Genomic DNA, 23,639 nt, shown 5'->3' with positions numbered 1-23,639 from the left:
AAACGGTAAGGTGGGGGATTTTGAAACTCCAGTATGTACCCCCTGGACACTATATCCAGTACCCAGGGGTCCAGGCCAGATGACACCCAGACGTGGCTGAACAGCCGGAGTCTTGCCCCCACCTGACCCTCCTCCAGGACTAGCTGTCCACCGTCATGCGGATGACTTAGGCATATCAGTAGTGGGTTTATGGGTTTGGGAACCTGTGGGAGCAGGTTTCTTTCTTTTGGCACGACCACCTCTGAAGAAGGTGTTCGAAGGCTTGTTCTTTCTAGGCCATGTGGGCCGAAAGGACTGTGACGTGGCTGGTCTAAAAGGCTTCTTCGTAGCCGGCACAGCTGAAGGGAGAAAAGTAGACTTACCCGCGGTAGCCGTGGCAATCCACGCATCCAACGCCTCCCCAAAGAGAGCCTGACCAGTATAGGGTAGGCCCTCCACACTCTTCCTGGATTCCGCGTCCGCAGACTATTGGCGCAGCCAGAGACCCCTGCGAGCCGAGACGGACATGGAGGAGATCCCCGCAGCCATGGAACCCAGGTCCTTCATGGAATCGACCAGGTACCCTGCAGAATCCTGAATATGGCGTAAAAATACATCAACATCACCCTTATCCAGCAAAGTCGACTCCTCCTGCAGAGTGATTGACCACCTGGCAATAGCTTTTGCAATCCAAGCACAGGCTATAGTAGGCCATAATATAGCCCCGGAAGCCGTGTAAATGGATTTTAGTGTAGCATCCACCTTGCGATCTGCCGGGTCCTTCAACGCGGTAGATCCTGGGACTGGTAAAACCACCTGATTTTGACAGCCTGGAGACAGAGGCGTCAACTATCGGCGGAGACTCTTTCTATCTTCCTCTGGGAAGGGAAAAGCAACCAAGACCCTCTTAGGGGTCAGAAATTTATTTTCCGGAGTTTCCCAGGCTTTTTCAAAGATAGCGTTTAATTCTTTGGATGCCGGGAAGCTTTCTTATTATCTGTAAAGAAGGCCTCCTCCACCTGTTCAGGAGCTGTGTCAGAAATATGTAAAATATCCCTCACAGCTTCAATCATCAACTGCACCCCCCTAGCAAGTGATACTGTCCCCCTCGACACATCCCCGTTACCGTCTGCAGTGTCAGAGTCGGTGTCCGTGTCATCCTGCGTAAGCAATTCAAGTGCACGTTTTTGAGAATGTACCACAGGGGACCCTGAGGAAGCAGTATCAGACCACACAACCATAGAGGATTGTAGGATCTGAGTGGCATGCTCAGTCCTAGCAACCCTGTCAGAAATATGAGAAATAGTCCCCCTCAGAGAGACTAACCATTCTGGCTCTCTAGCAGGGATCTGTGCTACAACAGTGCAATCCTGATTACATGGTATGGAGTCTTCCTGGGAAGACAAATCCTCTGCAGCATATGAAACAGTGTCTCTAGACATGTTTGTCACACACACCAAACACCCCACAAACACACAGGGTGTTTACTAGACAGAGTTTCCCCCCAAGAATGGCAGAGAGACACAGAGATTGGAGCCAACCCACATGCAGCGCTATTAGAGGTATAGGGAAACCCCAACCCCAAAACTGAGTCTGGTAGGAGGGGCATAGAGGGAGGAACCAGCCCACACTATTAAACTTTTAAAGGCCAATGGCTCCTGGTGGACCCATCCATACCCCATGGTACTAATATGGACACCAGCATCCTCTAGGACGTAAGAGAAATCGTGCCAGGAAAAACGCAGGCATGGCTGGGCAAACGCTGGCTGGGTTTGTGACGTCAAATCCGGAACTGAATACTCTGAAGTGATTGCAAGTGCTGAGTAGGTTTTGAGCTACTCTGAAATGACACAAACAATTTTTGTAGCCACTCTGCGATACAACCAGCTAGCGAGCGATCAACTCGGAATAACCACCATTGTGCCTTATAACCAATGCAGGGAAATGGCACTGATGATCCCATTTGAAAGTATTTATCTCTTATTTCTTTTATCCCCCTAGAATGTAATAGCTACATAATGGGGGTAAAGTGTAATTAGGGAGATTGCTGGATTATTCAGGGAGTGAGGGAGATTGCTACTCTTTCAGGGAGTCTCCTGCAGAATGAGGGACCAAGCAGGGTGCGGCCGCGGCAACTATGTTCCACTATGGAAAGGATATGAAGATATGGAGACGATGTTTATACTATATGTTTTGCCCTTGTCGTTCTGTAGATTAGACCCAACATATCGCACAAGGCTATTTCTATACTACAGTAGTGGATGAGAGTAGCTGCTTCCTTATATTTCACGGGCTGGTTTTCCATCCCTATCCGCCCCTGCACCCATGTCTCCCCAGAATTGTTGTCACAGTCCCATGCATGTGTCACTCTGGCTTCTGAGCCACACTCTTCACTCCTCTACCTCTACCTTCTTCATGTTATTGAGTTGGAACTAAGGGCCTAATTCAGACCTGATCGTATCTGTGCTAAATTTAGCACATCTACAATCAGCTTCCCCGACATGCGGGGGGACGCCCAGCACAGGGTTAGCCCACCCCGCATGTCAGGCCCTATCCCACCGCACAAGTACAAAAGCATCAGACAGTGGCTATGCTTTTGTACTTGAAGAGTAGCTCCCTACCAGCGCAGCTCCTGAGCGCTGGCAGGGAGTTACTCGTCGCTGTCTGGGTCGCAGCGGCTGCGTGTGACATCACGCAGTTGCCGCGGCCGCACCCTGCTTGGTCCTGGCACGCCTGCGTTGCCTGGACCGCGCCCCCTAAAACGTCGGCCAAATGCCACCGGCCCGCCCCCTCCCACCCAGTGACCGCCTCTGCCTGTCAATCAGGCAGAGGCGATCGCATGGCTGAGAGGGCCGTCGGCTGTCTAGCATGCGCCGGCGCATGAGCAGTTCTGACCTAATCGGCTGCTGTATGAAAACGCACAGCAGCAATCAGGTCTGAATTAGGCCCTAAGGTCAGTGTCCAGCTTTGGCAGGTGTACAAAGTAGCAAAATCCGTAAAGGTTTCTTGGTTTATTTGTTGCCACTTCTTGCAATGTGTCTGCATCAGATCTTTACTGCACCATTCAGTCTATATCCAACACATGAATAACCACCCAAGTTGCTACTGCACCTTTCAAAACCTTCTTTGTTTTGCAATCACTTCATTTGACTTCATCAACCTTTACACTGTCAGTGTGCCTGGCTCTAGGATGTCTGTTTAGACTGGGCATGACCCAATGGGACTCATGCTGGATGCAAGTAGACTCATTTTCTACACAACAAAGGAACACTGCAAAAGCAAAGTGGACAGCACTGCCTGGCAACATTTAAGAATACATTTAATGTTACACCATATATTTAAATACAGTGGGGCAAAAAGTATTTGGACAGCCACCGATTGTGCAAGGTGACCCACTTGAAAAGATGAGAGAGGTCTGTAATTTCCATCATAGGTACACTTCAACTGTGAGAGACAGAATCTGGAAAAAAAAAAACCCAGGAAATCACATTGTATGATTTTTAAACAATTTATTTGTATATTCTTGCAGAAAATAAATATTTGGACACCTACCAAGCAGCAAGATTTCTGGCTCTCACAGACCTGTTACTTCTTCTTTAAGAAGCTCTTCTATCCTCCACTCATTACCTGTATTAATGGCACCTGTTTGAACTGGTTATCTGTATAAAAGACACCTGTCCATGCCCTCAAACAGTCAGACTGCTACCTCTTCACCATGGCCAAGACCAGAGAGTTATCTAAGGACACCAGGGACAAAATTGTAGAGCTGCACAAGGCTGGGATGAGCTACTCGACAATAGGCAAGCAGCTTGGTGAGAAGAGATCAACTGTTGGCGCAATTATAAAAAAAATGGAAGAAATACAAGATCACTGACAATCTCCCTCGACCTGGGGCTCCATGCAAGATCTCATCTCGTGGGGTATCAATGACCTTAAGAACGGTGAGGAATCAGCCCAAAACTACATGGGGGGACCTGGTCAATGACTTCAAGAGAACTGGGACCACAGTCACAAAGGTTACCATTAGTAACACACTACATCATCATGGATTGAAATCCTGCAGCACCCGAAATGTCTCCCTGCTTAAGCCAGCACATGTCCAGGCCCATCTAAAGTTTGCTAGTGACCATCTGGATGATCCAGAGGAGGATTGGGAGAATGTAATGTGGTCAGATGAGAGCAAAATCGAACATTTTGGTATAAACTCCACTCGCCGTGTTTGGAGGGAGAAGAATGATGAATGGCATCCCAAGAACACCATACCCACTGTGAAGCATGGGGATGGAAACATCATGCTTTGGGGCTGCTTTTCTGCAAAGGGGACAGGACGACTAATGCGTATTAAGGAGGGGATGAATGGGGCCATGTATCGTGAGATTTTGGTCAAAAACCTCCTTCCCTCAGTAAGAGCATTGACGATGGAACGTGGCTGGGTCTTCCAGCATGACAATGATCCCAAACACACCGCCCGGGCAACTAAGGAGTGGCTCCGTAAGAAGCATTTAAAGGTCTTGGAGTGGCCTAGCCAGTCTCCAGACCTCCACCTTATAGAAAATCTGTGGAGGGAGTTGAAAGTCCGTGTTGCCCGGCGACAGCCCCAAAACATGACAGAAGATCTGCATGGAAGAGTGGGCCAAAATACCTGCTACAGTGTGTGCAAACCTGGTCAAGAACTACAGGAAATGTTTGACCTCTGTAATTGCCAACCGAGGTTATATTACAAAGTATTGAGCTAAAGTTTTTGATTGTCCAAATATTTTTTCCCCAAAAGAATATACAAATAAATTGTTTAAAAATCAGACAATGTGATTTCCTAGTTTTTTTTCCCAGATTCTGTCTCTCACAGTTGAAGTGTACCTATGATGGAAATTACAGACCTCTCATCTTTTTAAGTGGGTCAACCTGCACAATCGGTGGCTGTCAAAACATTTTTTGCCCCACTGTATATACACATAATGAAAACACAAAAACATGGGCATGACAGCAATACTTGTGCACACATAGGGGTACATTTACTAAGGTGGAAGTTTTTTTAGAACTGATGATGTTGCCCATAGCAACCAATCAAGTTCTATCTATTATCTTCCAAAAGCAGCTACATAAATGTTAAGTAGAATCTGATTAGTTGCAAGAAGGAGGTTTCCAGTAGGCTTAGTGGCCTATTTATCACCATCCGCATCCAGGATGCGGATGACAGGTGATAAAATCGCCCCAACTCGCACTGCGATAATTGACTACATCGCAGGGATGTATCAATTATCGCATGCAGGGACAGAGCTTGCGGTCAAGCTCTGTCCCTGCGATGATACTCCGCAGCATCATCGGGGTATTTTTCGGAAAAAAATACCCCGATGTACTGCTGCGCATGCACCGCCCCCGCCGACATCGCCGCTACCCGCCGCCACCCGGTCAGGCCCCCCATCACGACTACCCCTGCGCACCACGGACCCCCCCCCCAGAAGATCAATATACTCATCAGTCCAGGAAGCCGGTCCGTTCTGTTCCTGCTGGGATGCCCGGCGCCGGATCCTGTGCGCTGTGGTGACCCCCGGTGCTGTAAAGTGCGCTGCTGCTTTGCAGCGTCACTTTACTGTACCGGGGTCACTTTGCAACACATGGGGGACCCAGCGCCTGGCAGCGCTCACCGAAGCAGCGGACACCGGCTCCCTGGACAGGTGAGTATGTTTTTTTTTATTATTTTTTTACACGTTGATCAGCTTGTGTGTCCATCGGACACACATAGCTGATCACTCTGCTGGGTCCCCGCTCAGCATTCTCTGCCAGAGAAAGCTGGGCAAAACGTTGCTTTTCGCAGTGCTGCCCTGTGAACTCGCCAGCCTGAGCTGGCGAGTTTATCACAGGACACCCTGCGGTATTTTTTAACTTTAAAAAAAAAAAATTTTTTGGCCACATCACATTTCCCATTATAAGTATGGGGAATGCGATGTGGGTTACTAAAAAAAAGTGAATTAAAGGGTTTGGAGCAGTTATTAATGAAAACTGCTCCAAATGCCCTTTAATACATTCAGGTGATACTAAAATAATGTGAAAAAGGTTTTATTCACATTATTTTAGTAAAAATTATTTTAATAAATAGACCCCTAAACCTTTATTCTCTATACGGGGCACCAATAATCTCACCATATAAATAAATGTAAGAAAATCAGGGGTCTATGTACTAAGCCTTGGTTAGAGATAAAGTGGAGAGAGATAAAGTATCAGCTAACCAGCTCCTACTGTAACTATAATTTTTCAAGCATAGCCTGTAACATGGCAGTTAGGAGCTGACTGGCTGGTACTTTAACTACGTGCACTTTATCTCTCTCCAACAAGGCTTAATACATAGACTCCTGAGTAAATTACCATATTATGTACTCCTGGGGTGACTAATCAGCTTTATTGGAGAGAGATAAAGTGAAGAGGGATAAAGTACCAACCAATCAGCTCCTGTCATTTTTAAAACATGACAACTACCAAATATACACTCTGACAACTGCTGTTTATGTGACCCTTGTTTGCCATACTGAGAGTAAAGCAGAAGGGGTGCAGTCAGGATGCCGGCGCTCCAAATCCCAGCACCAGAATCCCGACACGCGGGCAGAATGCCAGAGTCCGATATCACTTGGAATGCTGACCCCGCAATCCCGACCACTGACACCCCGAATGTAAGTATACTGGTGACTCCTAGGTTTTGCCTGTGGATAGTGCCAGTATACTTAGTATAGGAGTACTGCTCGTAGGCTATACGTTTCTATGTATTACAGCTTTAATGTCTATACTGAGTAATGCTACTCTGACTACCTCTTTATGTATGTTGGGATCGGCGGCGTTTCTAGAGAGGAGGGGACCCGTGTGCAGACTCCGTGTGTGGAACCCCTCCTCTCCTGTAGCCGTCACCGCTGCTGCTAGCGCTGTCAGCGCTGAGACTCTGGCACAGTGCCAGAGTCTACAGCGCATGCGCAGGACTCCGAAAAATGGCCGCCGCGCCATCTTACTGGAGTCCTGCATATGCGCTGTAGACTCTGGCACTGTGCCAGAGTCTCTAGTGCTCAGTGCGCTAACAGCGGTGGTGACGGCTACAGGAGAGGAGGGGTCCCACACACAGTCACCAATGGATGCCGGAAAGGTAAGTATAGAAGAAATGGGTGCAGTGTGTGCGGTGGGGGCCCCCTCTGGACTCAGGGGCCCGTGTGCACCGCACACACTGCACCCATTATAGATATGCCAGTGGTTGGGATGCCTTTTTATATTTATTTGCCTTTATAGTAATACAAAATATGGAAGGTAATGACAGGCACTAGATGGCGCATTTCCTGTATTCATGTATGAAGAACACTTTCCCCATACTGAAGCATATGCCACCTAGTGGTTGGATTTTAAAATGTAAAATATGAAATATTTGTTTAAAAAATTAGTAAATTAAGTAGAGAACAAATGTAAAGTAAAATGAAAAGAAAGCGCTGGCAAACAGTAAAGAACAATTCTACCTTCACTATATTTTACTTGACCAATACACTATGCTCTCCCGGAAGAGCCATTACTAGTCTCACAATCAATCATGTCTCTTTAGGACCCAGTGGTCACCTTGGCGCTGCTGCCACAGGTGCTCCACCTCCTAAGCTGTGCACTCCCGCTGCAGACTCTAGCCACCCTGCCCACACGTGGGATGTTGAATATGGCTTCATGGTGTTGCATTCATGCATGCACTGCAGAGGGTCCAGGGAAGTTGCTGTCGCTGACCTAAGACCCTGCCAGGCCCCTCCAACCAGCAGGGGCTCAGGTAAGTAGACCCTCCCCTCCCCTCATGGCATCCCTGATCATACATGAGTTCCTTCCTTTTAATCTGACCTGGGTCACTGAATAAATTATGAACACAGAACTGGAGGTGATAATCTCTTGGCTGCCCTTTGCTACCATGGCAAACTTGTTAAAGAAGATTCTATGTACCAGCTGCTGTGGTTTCCTGTTGCAGCATATTGGTGCCAGTTCTCTGCTGGCAAGATTTAGTTTAGGGAATTACAGGTTGAGAAGTGAGTAAGGGCTGGCTATCTATGGACAATTTCTGACATTTCCTAAATTAACAGTATCCAGGTGCGGATTGGCCATAGGCCTCACAGGGAGGATTCCACGTGAGCCGACATGTCTGGGAGGCTTGTTTTGTTTGTTATGTGACCCTGCACCCCACATGAGAGACAGTCTGTCGGCACTTATTACACTTACACACTGCATTGTTCAAATGTATTATGTTATTTTATCTCTGGGTACTGTCTACAGTACAGCAACGCTGTATACAAATATAAATACATACTAGTACTGCAGCCCTGCCATCCTTCATCTCAGCAGTATATATACAGTACAGCAACTCTTTATACAAATATAAATACATACTAGTACTGCAACCCTGCCATCCTTCATCTCACAGCAGTATATATACAGTACAGCAACTCTTTATACAAATATAAATACATACTAGTACTGCAGCCCTGCCATCCTTCATCTCAGCAGTATATATACAGTACAGCAACTCTTTATACAAATATAAATACATACTAGTACTGCAACCCTGCCATCCTTCATCTCACAGCAGTATATATACAGTACAGCAACGCTGTATACAAATATAAATACATACTAGTACTCAGTGGCGTAAGTTCGTCCCAGTAGCCCAGAGGCGAGATAAATATTGGTGCCCCCCCCCTATATTTAGATGTGTGTGTGTGTGTGTGTGTGTGTGTGTGTGTGTGTGTGTGTGTGTGTGTGTGTGTGTGTGTGTGTGTATGTATGTATGTGTGTGTGTCATACTTGCCTACTTTTGAAAAAGCATTTCAGGGAGATGTGAAAGTGACACCTATCAGCTTGGACAAGTACTGCTACATCTGAGAGGTGTCATGAAAATGACTTACATCCAAATGTAAATGAGCCCCAAAGTTAGTAAGATCTATTTGTTGAAGAAAAGACACTGATATTTTTCAGGATTTGTTTGTGTATTGTGTTTTACAAGAGCTTCCATATACTGTAAGTGGCCATAGGGATCATTGTGCCTTATAACCAATGCAAGGAAATGGCACTAATGATCCCATTTGAATGTATGTAGCTCTGATTTCTTTTCCCCCCCAAGAATGTAATAGCTGCATAATGGGGGTAAGGTGCAATCAGGGAGATTGCTGGACTTTTCAGGGAGAGAGGGAGATTGCTGCTATTTCAGGGAGTCTCCTGCAGAATGAGGGAGGGTAGGCAACTATGGCACTGTGTGTGTGTGTGTGTGTGTGTGTGTGTGTGTGTGTGTGTGTGTGTGTGTATAGCAGTCATACCCAGGATTAGAAGCCATGACCTGTTACACTGACAGCAGGCACTTTACTAATGGAGCTATTTGCTTCTGTATAGGAACGGAAGCAGGAGAATTCTTACTATACGAAGTTACGTGTAATTGTCAGAGAAGTATCTTCATATAGTTATAATTCTCATATTTCCTATACATGAGCAAACAGCTTCATCAGTAAGGTGTCTGCTTCCAGTGTAATAGGTTGTGGTTTCTAATCCCGGGTATGACACTTGTAAAATGTGTATCTAAAGTATAATAAAAAGGGTGTGATTTGTAAGGTACAGGGACCAGTGAGGCAATTGGCTACTGATAAGAGAGTAGCAGCTATCAACTTAATTTAATGGTGTCACAGAATGGGAGGTGCCCCCTTCAGAGCAGGAGCCCGGCGGCAGATGACTCCGTTGCCTCCCAGAGTTCTGCCTCTGCTAGTACTGCAACCCTGCCATCCTTCATCTCACAGCAGTATATATACAGTACAGCAACGCTGTATACAAATATAAATACATACTAGTACTGCAACCCTGCCATCCTTCATCTCACAGCAGTATATACAGTACAGCATCTGTATACAAATATAAATACATACTAGTACTGCATCTCTGCCATCCTTCATCTCACAGCAGTATATATACAGTACAGCAACTCTGTATACAAATATAAATACATACTAGTACTGCATCTCTGCCATCCTTCATCTCACAGCAGTATATACAGTACAGCAACTCTTTATACAAATATAAATACATACTAGTACTGCATCTCTGCCATCCTTCATCTCACAGCAGTATATATACAGTACAGCAACTCTGTGTACAAATATAAATACATACTAGTACTGCATCTCTGCCATCCTTCATCTCACAGCAGTATATATACAGTACAGCAACTCTGTATACAAATATAAATACATACTAGTACTGCATCTCTGCCATCCTTCATCTCACAGCAGTATATATACAGTACAGCATCTGTATAGAATTATTTTGGCATTTAGGCTTTGTGATTGTGGATGATCTAGTGTTTGTGCTTCGCTGACATGTAAGATTGGCACACGATGGGTGTTATAAGTGAAAATATATATTTTTATAAAGAATTATATGGTCACCCTATTATTATTATTATTATTATTATTATTATTAGAATTATGTACTCCTAATATTTTTTATTTTATTTTTACTTTTAATCTTCCCCCCTGATGCAAGACATTGTACTCTCTGGCATAGTGGGTTGTTGTTACCATGGCTACACATTATGCTTTACCTCTGGTGCTAGACATGTGAGGCCACAGTAAGGTGTCTGCTTCCAGTGTAATAGGTTGTGGTTTCTAATCCCGGGTATGACACTTGTAAAATGTGTATCTAAAGTATAATAAAAAGGGTGTGATTTGTAAGGTACAGGGACCAGTGAGGCAATTGGCTACTGATAAGAGAGTAGCAGCTATCAACTTAATTTAATGGTGTCACAGAATGGGAGGTGCCCCCTTCAGAGCAGGAGCCCGGCGGCAGATGACTCCGTTGCCTCCCAGAGTTCTGCCTCTGCTAGTACTGCAACCCTGCCATCCTTCATCTCACAGCAGTATATATACAGTACAGCAACGCTGTATACAAATATAAATACATACTAGTACTGCAACCCTGCCATCCTTCATCTCACAGCAGTATATACAGTACAGCATCTGTATACAAATATAAATACATACTAGTACTGCATCTCTGCCATCCTTCATCTCACAGCAGTATATATACAGTACAGCAACTCTGTATACAAATATAAATACATACTAGTACTGCATCTCTGCCATCCTTCATCTCACAGCAGTATATACAGTACAGCAACTCTTTATACAAATATAAATACATACTAGTACTGCATCTCTGCCATCCTTCATCTCACAGCAGTATATATACAGTACAGCAACTCTGTGTACAAATATAAATACATACTAGTACTGCATCTCTGCCATCCTTCATCTCACAGCAGTATATATACAGTACAGCAACTCTGTATACAAATATAAATACATACTAGTACTGCATCTCTGCCATCCTTCATCTCACAGCAGTATATATACAGTACAGCATCTGTATAGAATTATTTTGGCATTTAGGCTTTGTGATTGTGGATGATCTAGTGTTTGTGCTTCGCTGACATGTAAGATTGGCACACGATGGGTGTTATAAGTGAAAATATATATTTTTATAAAGAATTATATGGTCACCCTATTATTATTATTATTATTATTATTATTATTATTATTAGAATTATGTACTCCTAATATTTTTTATTTTATTTTTACTTTTAATCTTCCCCCCTGATGCAAGACATTGTACTCTCTGGCATAGTGGGTTGTTGTTACCATGGCTACACATTATGCTTTACCTCTGGTGCTAGACATGTGAGGCCACTTTTAAAATTTTTACCAGGGTCACTTTTATACTGACCACGATTTCCCTTGAACTCCGCGGCAGCTCCCTGGCAGTCCCGGACACACAAGTGACACACAATGTGCTAACGACCTGCCGATTGTGTGCCTCACCCCAAAAAAAAGTCTGTGTATTCGTACACGATATCAACCAAGTGTATGACCAGCATTAGTTCCCAATCCATACCTCCCAACTTTGACGAGGGAGGAAGAGGGACTCCTGTGCGACAAAGCCCAGCGCGACCCAAAAGGGGGCACGGCTTAGTGCGGGGGGGAGGCATGGCCTTGACCAAGTGGGCATGGTCTAGTGTCACGGACCCGTTTTCGGCATTTTGGGGGCATGTCCAGCGATCCACGAGCAGCACCCTGCTCCCCTCCGAGCATTCAATAGATGCCGTGCGCGTGCACACGGCATCTATTTAGTTATCACCGGCTGCTTTGCAGAGCAGCGGGTGATCAAAGCCTCCCCCAACTTAAGTGTGGGATGGTTCCTTGTGGACAATGTTTTGCAGTACCTCAATTATCAATAGCTGTATGTGCGGCTAGTTCCCTGTGGACAGTTTATTGCAGTACCTCAATTATCAATAGCTGTATGTGCGGCTAGTTCCCTGTGGACAGTTTATTGCAGTACCTCAATTATCAATAGCTGTATGTGCGGCTAGTTCCCTGTGGACAGTTTATTGCAGTACCTCAATTATCAATAGCTGTATGTGCGGCTAGTTCCCTGTGGACAGTTTATTGCAGTACCTCGATTATCAATAGCTGTATGTGCAGCTGGCTCCCTGCGGACAGTTAATTGCAGTACCTCAATAATATCTGTATGTGCGGCCTGTTCCCAATGGACAGTTTATTGCAGTACGTCAATTAATAATAGCTGAATGTGCGGCTGGTTCCCTAAGGACAGCTGGGTTATAACAAATTGTGTAGGAACTTGCTGCCTGCTCACAGCTGGTTATCAGTTTTGTTATTGTTTGGTGATGGGGATAAAACACAGTCTTCCTTATTCTGCAGGCTATTGAGATGAGGTGAGGTTAACTGTGCTAAGGGAATTACTTCAGCTGGCCAGTAACTTGAATTGGCTATTACTGGGGAGATTTTTTTTACTGCTCAGCTACAGCAAGCTTAACATGAAGCTGTGCTACTGAATGATATAAAACTCAGTCATTAAAAGCTTAGGAGTGATGTGTGGGCAGGTTAAGCTGTGCTGTGAGGATAATTCAGTACCCGGGCAGAGGACAGCACTTCTTAAGCCGGATCCACACTAGACGACATGAAACAAACGATATCGGCTGACGATTTCCCTTGAACTTCACGGACAAGCGATATAAAGGACATATACACTAAGCGATTTTTACAAACGACCAACGATATACAGGAGTCCTCCGATATTAGCAAATTGTTGGCTTTCAGCCTAATTTAACATGTTGTTTATTGTTCGTATCGTCAGGGCCGTCTCCAGGCCGACTAGCACCCTGAGCGAGAAAATGTCAAAGCACCCCCAAAAGTGGACAAGTGGGTGTGGCCTCACAACTTTATATTATCAGACTATAAATATATTTTCACACCCCCTCCACACACACAATTAGCAGCCTTACACATAACGCCCACAGTAGTGAACTTTACACATAATGTCTCCAGTAGTGTCAGATACACATAATGACCCCAGTAGTGCAGTGCCAGATACACATATGCCCCCAGTAGTGCCAAATACACATACACCCTCAGTAGTGCCAGATACACATTATATACTCCCAGCAGTGCCAGATACACATATGCCCCAGCAGTGCAGTGCCAGATAACCATTAAATGACCCCACAGTGCCAGATACATATTATATGTCCACACAGTTCCAGATACACACTATATGCCCCCACAGTGCCAGATACACATATGGCCCACAGTGCCAGATACACATTATATGCCCCCACAGTGCCAGATACACATAATATGCCCCCAGCAGTGCCAGATACACATATGCCCCCAGCAGTGCAGTGCCAGATACACATTATATGCCCCCAGCAGTGCCAGACACACATATTCCCCCAGCAGTGCAGTGCCAGATACACATTATATGTCCCCACAGTGCCAGATACATATTATATGCTTCCACAGTGCCATATACACATTATATACCCCACAGTGCCAGATACACATATGCCCCCACAGTGCCAGATACACATAATATTCCCCCAGCAGTGCCAGGTACATATAATATGCCCCAAACAGTGCCAGATACACATATGTCTCCAGTAGCGCAGTGCCAGATACACATTATATGCCCCCACAGTGCCTGATCTACATATGCCCCCAGCAGTGCAGTGCCAGATACACATTATATGCTCCCACAGGGCAAGATACACATTATATGCCCCCACAGTGCCAGATACACATTATATGTCCCCACAGTGCCAGATACACATAAAATGCCCCCACAGTGCCAGATACACATAATATGCCCCCACAGTGCTAAATACACATACTGTAATACTGTATGCCCCCACACTGTCAGATACACATACTGTAATATGACCCCACACTGTCAGATACCCATACTGTAATATGACCCCACACTGTCAGATACACATGTGCCCCCACAGTGCCAGATACACATTATATACCCCCTCAGTGCCAGATACACATAATATTGCCAGATACACATAATATGCCCCCACATTGTCAGATACACATAATATGCCCCCACATTGTCAAATACACATATGCCCCCACAGTGCCATATACACATAATATGCCCCTACATTGTCAGATACATGTGTCCCCACAGTATAGATACACGTGCCCCCAGAGTGTCAGATACACGTGTCCCCCAAAGTGCCAGATACACGTGTGCCCCACAGTGCCAGATCTAATATAAATATAAACCAAACATACAATAGCTGTACACTAGTAATGTCAGTTACAGGGATCACCCACAGCTGGGGTATTATCACACTGTATAACAGTCCCAGCAACTGAGCATATCATGGGGTATTACCAGGGCCGGCTCCAGGCCTACTAGCACCCTGAGCGAGAAAATGTAAAAGCGCCCCCCCCCCCCCCCATGGCGCGCGCGCTCCCGGAAAAGTGGGCGTGGCCTCGTACCTTCATATCATCAAACTATAAATATATTTTCACACAATTAGCAGCCTTACACATAGCCACAGTAGTGTTCCTTACACACAATGTCTCCAGTATAGTGCCAGATACACATAATGTGCAGTGCCAGATAGACATGACATGCCCCCCAGCAGTGCCAGCTACACATGACATGCCCCGCAGCAGTGCCAGCTACACATGACATGCCCCGCAGCAGTGCCAGCTACACATGACATGCCCCGCAGCAGTGCCAGCTACACATGACATGCCCCCCAGCAGTGCCAGCTACACATGATAGTGTTCACTTTTTAGGGCATGGTGCTGATCACAGGGAGGGCACATTTTTAAGTTAGGAGGGCAAAATGATGTACATACTGCTTGTTGTTTCCATACCTATATGCCAAAGCATGGACAGTGCCCCCCAGCAGTGCCAGCTACACGTGACATGCCCCCCAGCAGTGCCAGCTACACGTGACATGCTCCCCAGCAGTGCCAGCTACACGTGACATGCCCCCCTGCAGTGCCAGCTACACGTGACATGCCCCCCAGCAGTGCCAGCTACACGTGACATGCCCCCCAGCAGTGCCAGCTACACGTGATATGCCCCCCCAGCAGTGCCAGCTACACGTGACATGCCTCCCAGCAGTGCCAGCTACATAAATGGCCACACAGTGCCAGATATGCACCCACAGTTCAGATACATAAATGCCCCCAGTGCCAGATGCATAAATGCCCCAGTGCCAGATGCATAAGTGCCCACACAGTGCCAGATACATTATTGCCCCCCCCAGTGTCAGATACATTAATGCCCCCAGTGCCAGATATTCCCCCACAGTGCCAGATACATTAATGCCCCCAGTGCCAGATATGCCCCCACAGTGATAGATACATTAATGCCCCCAGTGCCAGATATGCCCCCACAGTGAGAGATACCTAATACCCCCAGTGCCAGATATGCCCCCACAGTGCCAGATACATTAAATGCCCCCAGTGCCAGATATGCCCCCACAGTGCCAGATAAATAAATGCCCCCCACAGTGCCAGATAAATAAGTGCCCCCACAGTGCTAGATACATTAAATGCCCCCAGTGCCAGATATGCCCCCACAGTGCCAGATAAATAAATGCCCCCCACAGTGCCAGATAAATAAATGCCCCCCACAGTGCCAGATAAATAAGTGCCCCCACAGTGCAGATATACCCCCACAGTGCCAGATACATAAATGCCCCCACAGTGCCGATATGCCCCCACAGTGCCAGATACAGAAATGCCCCCACAGTGCAGATACATAAATGCCCCCCACAGTGCAGCTGACCCGACAGTGCCAGATATGCCCCCACAGTGACAGATCCGTAAATGCCCCCACAGTGACAGATCCATAAATGCCCCCACAGTGCAGATGACCCCACAGTGCCAGATATGCCCCCACAGTGCCAGATACATTAATGCCCCCAGTGCCAGATATGCCTCCACAGTGCCAGATACATTAAATGCCCCCAGTGCCAGATATGCCTCCACAGTGCCAGATACATTAAATGCCCCCAGTGCCAGATATTCCACCACAGTGCCAGATACATTAAATGCCCCCAGTGCCAGATATGCCCCCCACAGTGCCAGATAAATAAATGCCCCCCACAGTGCCAGATAAATAAATGCCCCCCACAGTGCCAGATAAATAAATGCCCCCCACAATACCTGCGGCGCGGGAGGGAGGCACTGCTGCTGTCAGAGGGCACGGGCCGGGACCGGAGGACTCTTCCAATGGTGGTGTGATCTGCGGGGAGGGGGAGTGTGGCCGTCTGCAGGCAGTGGTCGGTGTGCTGTATGCGCGTTGCGCGGCGCCGGCGTCTGACGTCAGACGCCGGCGCCGCGCAGCGCACATATCGCGCACAACAGTTAAAGGCCGGGGACTTGGGGAGAGCTGCACAGCAGGGTCGGCTCCAGGTACGAATATGGCGGCGCCAGCGCGCGGCGCCCATTAAGGGTGGCGCCCTGCGCGGCCGCTCTATTCGAACATGCCTGGAGCCGGCCCTGGGTATTACAGTACATAAACAGCAACAAAATAATGGTGACGGGCATTGTGTGAAACAAAGATCTTACATCCAAAATATTTAAATCAAAGCAAAGGCTCATTGTTTTTCATTAAAAAAACAACAGAATTTTTGTACAGTTGTTCTCCTCTCTACTGCCCAATTTAGCGTTGGATATATAAATGTGTATATTTAATGTAGTAGTGCTCCCTGGGGCCAAATTGATGTATGGCGAATAAGCAAGATATATTTCCAATTGCACTTAACTTTTATTTTTCAGTCACTTAAGCTTGGATACTCAGATCAAGGACGTTAATATACAAATGCTCTATAGTCAAACTGACCATATTACCTGCCCCGATCATTTTGAGGTCTTGAAATATATTAAGAAATGTACATTTTGTACCTTCATAATCCATCGGCAAATCTTTGGAGTTATATTAAGATGTTATTAAGATGGTGACATTACAATCGCAAATGTGCAGATGAACGACTACTCTTATTCTTATGGGCGTCCTAGGGTCAACTCCTAATTTAGGCCCTGTGTTTTTTATCTTTCTATTACTGTATCCTTGTGGAATAATAATATAAAGTATAAAATTCCCTTATTTATCATTTTTACTTTTGAATTATGTTCACAGAATGTTTTGCAGTAAAAGAAAACCAGATAAAACTTGTGTTCCATTAATTATATTGTAACGTAAACTGTGTAGTTACTGATAAGTGACCTTTAATACATGTCTAGACAACCCATTGATGTATACAACAGACATAGGGATAGTGACAGTGCGAGAGAGAGTGACGACAGGGAGAGAGTGACGACAGTGACGACAGGGAGAGTGACGACAGGGAGAGTGACGACAGGGAGAGTGACGACAGAGAGAGACAGTGATGACAGGGAGAGAGGCAGGGGGAGAGAGAGTGTGACGACAGGGAGAGAGTGACGACAGGGAGAGACAACAGTGACGACAGGGAGAGTGTGACGACAGGGAGAGTGACGACAGTGACGACAGGGATAGTGACGACAGGGAGAGTGACGACATTGACGACAGGGAGAGTGACAACAGTGACGACAGGGAGAGTGACAACAGTGACGACAGGGAGGGTGACGACAGGGACAGCAGGGAGAGAGGTGACAGCAGGGGAACATTACCTTATTTGTTGCTGGCAGCAGTGAGCTGGCGCCGAGCTGCTGGTGAGCAGGAGCGGCGGGCGTCTGGTGAGCAGGGACGGCGGGTGGCTGGTGAGCGGGAGCGGTGGGCGGCTGGTGAGCGTCATGCGCGGGCGGCTGGCAGTGGTGAGTGGATGTGAGCTAATACAGCGCTCTACATAGCCGCCGGCTGCCGCGCAGGGACGGGGAGCACCATGTGCAGCAGGATGCCACTTCCCTCACCTCCTGCTGCACTTTCTGGGCTCATTTCCGGTCAGTGGAAGAAGTGGCGGTATACCATACCGCACCACTTCGACCACTGGTTGTAATGTTAATTGACATTAGTATGATGCAGTTAATGACAAGGAAAAGTGGAAATAAATTGACATTTCTGTTACTACGTACAGTCAGGATGGGTGTAGTATGTTATGTCGGTGGCCGGGATCCCGGCGGCCAGCATACGGGTGCCATGATCCCGATCGCCGGCTTGCCAGCAGTTGGGCGAGCGCAAATAGGCCCCTTGCGGGCTCGTTGTGCTAGTCCATGCTGCACGTGCCACGCTGTTTATTCTCCCTTCAGGGGGGGGGGCGTGGACCCCCAAGAGGGAGAATAGTTATCGGTATGTGGGGTCCCGGGATTCGGCGCCGATATACTGAGCGCCGGGATCCCAACAGCCGGCATACTGAATACCACCCGTCAGGGCAAGATTATGGGGTCTATTTACTAAGCCTTAGATGGAGATAAAGTCCACAGAGATAAAGTACCAGCCAATCAGCTCCTAACTGACACGTCATAGACTGGGTTTGAAAAATGACAGTTAGGAGCTGGTTGGCTGGTACTTTATCTCCGTGCACTTTATCTCCATCCAAGGCTTAGTAAATAGACCCCTTAGACTCCATGGGACCATAGGCAACATACTGCTTTTGGGTCCACTTCCCATCTCTGTAAATAAAACCCCAAAGCATGAAAATAGATTAGGTCTGGACCCCTCTTTAAATTGTATAGCAAAGTAATGTGAGATATGAGTTAATTAGTACTTGACCAATTACACTTGGGATACTGCTTGATACAATTACATTTATTATAGATTCAAAGAAATCCTCTTCTTTCACTGTTACTCTTATATGACTAGTCAATATTTGTCGGAGGTGCACATGTTGGGGCCCTTATATAAATATCCTGTATAGATATGATGAAGTTCCTATGCCATAACTCGGTCTCACTGGCAGATGTGTACTGTATGTGTTGTGAATGCCAAATTGATTTCTCACAAATATTTAAAATGCCCGCTCTAATATATATTGTAAATGCCTGCACCTCTTATACCATATCCCATGAATGTGCGCTATACATCGCAAAACACTGCATCCCATAAGAGAAAACAATACACCCACACATTATCTGAGTTCCAAAGCTCATTGATGTATATATTTGTTATTAAAAGGACATGGATTCAATATATATTACAAAGTACAGTATACCTATAGTTACATGATTACAACTCACACAGTAAGCAGTTAATACATACAGTTACATACAGTTACATGCCATTACATACAGTTTCAGTTACAGGCCAGCGATACAATTACCATTCCCTCCAATGCATCTTATGTCTCTCTCTGTAAATAAATACAGGAACTGATCTGCCAGCAACTCCTTCATCCTCTAGTCTCAAAAAGCAACTAAGCTCCTGTGTGATCAATGTGTTATCTAGTTTCTGGGGGAGGGATTCACGATGAATCACCAGTTCCTTTGTATATGCTAATCAGGTTCAGCCTTGAAGACATCCAAAGGGCTGGCTGAGTTTCCTGTCCACTGTCCTAATAAGAGTGATTTTAGCTTTTATACATTTAATCATAATTATCCGCAGCAATGTCCCACAACAAGCATCAAATGAATCTACACATCAATCTGGTTGCTTCAGTAGTAAACATGACCGGTCTATCTTGTTTCGTTCAAATAATACACATACATGACACCACTCCATCATATACAATTCTAAATCATCATGATGTCTGGCGCTTGATACCTCCACAATTATGTACTGCATGAAACAAGTGTTGAATCCATCTCTGTGGCATGTCCGTGTAAATGCGTGTGTTACCATATATTGCTGTGCTTGCTGCGCGTATTTGCAAGTATAGCGACTTATATGTGTGTAGAGTTTGTATGTTCTCTTTATGTAATATTTTTTTTTACTTCGACAGTCCACCCTTTGGCAGCAAACAATAACTGCCATCAATTATTAACATAAGAAAAAATATTTCATACAATAATCGGTGACCTAGACACAAGTATGTATGCATTTCGCAAATCAGACACTTGACTATATTTGGGGAAGACAGGGAGGAGGACGAGACATCCTCTATATGCACTCGGCGGTCACGGGACCACTGGTTGGGTGTGGGACAACATTCAACCTATCGAGTATGCTGGGACAGTGCTTTGGCCTATAATGTCTGATTTGCGAAGAATATTTCACACATACATGTACCTACGTCTTTGTACACTGATGTTTGGATTCGATTGAGGTCCTGCTGGGTAGATGAAGAAGACACACACAAATTGTGACAGTGACATATAAAATTTTCATGATCTACATATTCCTATTATTTTCTGAACATTGTTTCCATTTCTGGAACGTATGCTAGGTCTGTTTAATCATTGAACAAGGATTATAAGTAGTGTCCTTCCTAAATAACATAAACCTTCGGAGTTCGGAGAGAGCCACTCATAAACCTTTCTTCCACATATATTGATTTTTCTCTGATTTTAACAAACTGATCGGCTAATCCTGGGATCCTATAAGGAAACCACTCCTTCCTACAGAACCAGTTCCAGTGCCACACTCGACTCCTCATAAAAAAACCTCGCAAAAATAGAATATCCTGAAAGAAAATGTTTGTCAGCGGGAAAGAGAGAAAAGAGAAATAGAACAAAACAACTCTTGTTCATAACAAATCAATTACAATGACTGGTCTTTCTGCAATCCTTTAGTACGCTCAGGTAGTGTTCAACAGTGCCGCCTCTCAGTCTTCAGGGAACAGAGTCTCTGGTTATACGAGGTTCTCTTTGCCTTGCTCTTTGAACACACAGTTCACTTAGAACACACAGTTCACTTCGAACACACAGTTCACAAACTCGATGAATGTGAGCAATAAACTACTTTGTCACGAGTTCTCTCCGGGTCAGCGACCTTCTTGCAGTGGGACGAGTGGACCCAAGTTTCTCTTTCGGCGACCTTTAGTGCTGTCTACAAATCTTGGTATGGTCCTTCCCACCTGTCTATTTGGCAACCTGAGCGTAAGAACAATCACACAGTCTCTTGGTTCACAATCAAGACAGTTAGCATTTGGCATACCAGCAATCAACAGTTTCAAGTTCTTTTGTCAAGTTCTCAAATGCTGGCTCATCTCAACAAGGTACTGTACTGTCACCTCATTGGTGTATTTCTGATCATTGTGCGGATCAATCATGACATGAGGTTGTCTTCCAAAAACAACCAAAAAACACAAATACCAAAACAAAACCAAATTTCGAAGAGGGTGATTCGTTAAGTGAAGATCTGGGAGTGGTTCCGAAGCTACATAATACTAGTGGCAGTATCTATGATCACAATAGTACAATTTCAAGCTTTGCTCCTACTTCTAGGGGTACCATTATCTACACACAAATTTCTGTGCAATTTTTCTTTGCGGTAAACACAGCAGCATCCGTGGCGGCAGGAAATGCGTCTACCCAGTTTGAGAAAACATCAGTGCACACCAATACATAACAATAATTCCTAAAGGGTGTTAACTGTACGAAGTTGATTTGTATTTCCTGAAAAGATCCGTCTGCAGGAGGAATATGGGATGGCTCTGTTGGTATTGCTTTACCAATATTCTTCCTCAAGCAAGCAAGACAGGTCATTGCTCTCTTACCTGCATGAGAATAGAATCCTGGCGCACACCAGTAGGCTCTCATCAGCCTGCACCTACCCTCTTTGCCTAGATGAGTCAGACCATGTGCCATCTCAGCTAGACTTGGAAGGTATGCTCTGGGAGCTACTGGCTTACCGTGTCCACCTGCCCACAGTCCTGAGGACTCCTGGCCATACCCCTTTGTCCTCCAGACTGCCTTTTCCTGTAGGGAACACAAAAAATGTTTTATTTTAATTTAACTATCGTGTGTTTGCAATGTAGAGTACCATGAGCATAACTCAAAAAAGAAAAGAAAAAAGAAACATCTCTAGAGGAGATAAAGAAGAACAAAATGAAAAAGAAAATGTCAGGTTTGCCATTCACCAACAGGCATATCAGTGTCTATACAAAATTTCCCTTCACCATTATTCCCATTCTCCACCCTTTGTGCATGACAAGGCACACTGCAGTAATACTGGTGTCATCGTGCTGTTGAGATATACTGGGTTTGGGCAGAACTCTGAAGGACCTAGGCATGTGGAGTTTGAACTGTACTTGGATCCATGTATTGTACCACCCTGTGTGAACGCAAAAGATGAAGAAGAAAACTGTGGAGAAACAGAATAGAGGTTGGTGACAGATGAGTTTGTAGAGGTGGAGAAGATTTTATAAAAATTTGACAACTGGATTGGGCACTACGGGGAAGTGATTCTCTACTTGGTCTACTCCCCTTAAAAAAAAATGTCTGTGTGTCTTATCTCTACTGGGACTATCCCGGCCATCAATCCAGTGTCCTGTCCATCCTAAGTTCATAGGGAACCCGGTATCTGTGAGTTAATTTTCTCTACCTGTGATGGACATGCATCTAGAACAGTGAAATGTAACATTAGTAAGTTGCATGTATTCTGCTCTTCCCATTAACCGAATCTGTGTTTTCTATATGGCTTATGATTCCTTACCATATGTCCCTTGGTCCCGTCTATGTGTTTAATAATGTGGCTTGTGTTTTCTGTCTAGGGGATCTATATTGACTATGTGTCCTACTACTCCTGCAATCTCTGGCAAAATGCACCTCCTTCCTACAAGTGTAACATATTATTGACCATTTGGGATCTGGGGTTTGGACTGATGGGTCTTTCCTGTATGTGCCAGTATACTTACCGTCCTCAACCTCTCCACCTGTTGTTCTCTGCGCCTAGCACTATTCTTGTGATGTTCAATAGCACACTATCTAAGATTAGCTGCTGTGACCCCTTTCCAATTTTGCAAGGAAGTCTGCACCCTGACACTCAATGCCTTATTGAGCCCGTCAATTTGCACAGAGACAGCCACCTCCCATTTGCCGAATTAGTGTTTACCAGTGGTCTTATCCAGATGGAGAGTTTTCTATTACTGCAAGAGACAAAAACAAAAAAAATGTTTAACAAGCTTCTAGGTCATGCGAAGTATTTAATTCAATCCTTCTCATCCCGTATTAAGGGTCTGTACATGGTCCAACAAACATTTCCGAGCTCATCTTTACTAGGGGCATTACTAGGAATGAGTACTTCTTATATGGTAACTGAAAGAAATACCCTGGGGTTACCTTGTCTCTGTCCGCTTTCCTACTGGCAAATACTAATGTGCGGACAGGTTTTTCTCCATTTCTGACGTTACTTTCTTGATTTTTTTTTAATTTTTTTTAATTTTTGGGTTTTACTATATATGTACACAAATGATACCATACTTACCTGTTCCATTG

At 45.4% G+C, this 23,639-nt stretch overlaps 1 protein-coding gene across 1 annotated transcript in view; it reads right to left on the bottom strand.

Annotated features, from left to right (window-relative positions):
- The window catches only part of APBB1IP (amyloid beta precursor protein binding family B member 1 interacting protein), a 396,905-nt gene extending 390,039 nt beyond the window's left edge, over positions 1-6,866 (bottom strand). Inside the window, exon 1 of the mRNA XM_063921652.1 lies at positions 6,781-6,866. The gene's annotated coding sequence lies outside the window, so the exon portion shown is untranslated. The remainder of the gene's footprint in view (positions 1-6,780) is intronic.
- Positions 6,867-23,639: the final 16,773 nt, after the last annotated feature.

Source organism: Pseudophryne corroboree, chromosome 5, assembly GCF_028390025.1.
Source record: "Pseudophryne corroboree isolate aPseCor3 chromosome 5, aPseCor3.hap2, whole genome shotgun sequence".
Classification (NCBI taxonomy): domain Eukaryota; kingdom Metazoa; phylum Chordata; class Amphibia; order Anura; family Myobatrachidae; genus Pseudophryne; species Pseudophryne corroboree.
The sequence above is the reverse complement of the archived record's forward strand: the minus strand, read 5'-3'. Positions and strand labels throughout refer to the sequence as shown.